Raw genomic sequence first — 894 nt, 5'->3', positions numbered from 1 at the left:
TTTGACAGCAACCACGATGAATGGGCGAATTTATCAGCAACATTACTCAAACATAAGCACTGACTTTTGTTCTTAAAGCAGTAAGTGCTTTTTGTTGTGGTAGTTCTTATGGCTTTCATACTACGTTTGATAAATGTCAATGATCTCAAATTATGATCACCTCATGTAGCATCGTTGGCCATTTTAGAGTTGCCTCTAGCAAGAGATTTTCAGCATCTATTTGTGGTCACATTCTTTTCTCACTCCAGATTTGTCATGAACACAGCCCAAACAAACGCACTGACTTGAATTTTACCTCAGTAAGTGCTTTTTATTGGGTTGTGTTTCATGGCATGTATCAAAGGTTCTATCGTTTTTCTGGAGGTGTTTTTCTGTGCAGTCCAATGTTTGACAGCAACCAAGATGAATGGGTGAATTTGTCACCAACATTACTCAAACATAAGCACTGACTTTTGTTCTTAAAGCAGTAAGTGCTACTTGTTGGGGTAGTGTTGCTGTGCCATGATCTGGTCCTGGCCATTGAGAAATTGTAGTAACTCACTCCCCAGTGGAGTCTGTCATGAGGTTGACAAATCAGGAATATTCTCGAAAAGGAAGACCTTCCATAAAAGTCTGTTTCATTGACCTAACTTGGGCATTGGCTTGACTTTGAGCAACAGTAAGTGCTTTTTGTTGGGGCAGTCATACAGACAAGATTAACTTGATATGCGTACACAGTGCCGTTGCCGAGATCACTTCAATGTACAAACTGTTTAATTGTGTGTTTGGAAGCTTCTGTTTTCTGGCTTGAGTAGTTTTTCAAGGTAATCCAAGATGTTGACAACCACCAAGATGAATCTGCAAATTTGTCAGCAAGATTACTCCAAAATATGCACTCACTTGTGTTCTAAAAGC

The sequence above is a fragment of the Phycodurus eques genome, unplaced genomic scaffold (genome assembly GCF_024500275.1).
Source record: "Phycodurus eques isolate BA_2022a unplaced genomic scaffold, UOR_Pequ_1.1 contig_24, whole genome shotgun sequence".
Classification (NCBI taxonomy): domain Eukaryota; kingdom Metazoa; phylum Chordata; class Actinopteri; order Syngnathiformes; family Syngnathidae; genus Phycodurus; species Phycodurus eques.
This window is presented reverse-complemented; position numbering follows the sequence as displayed.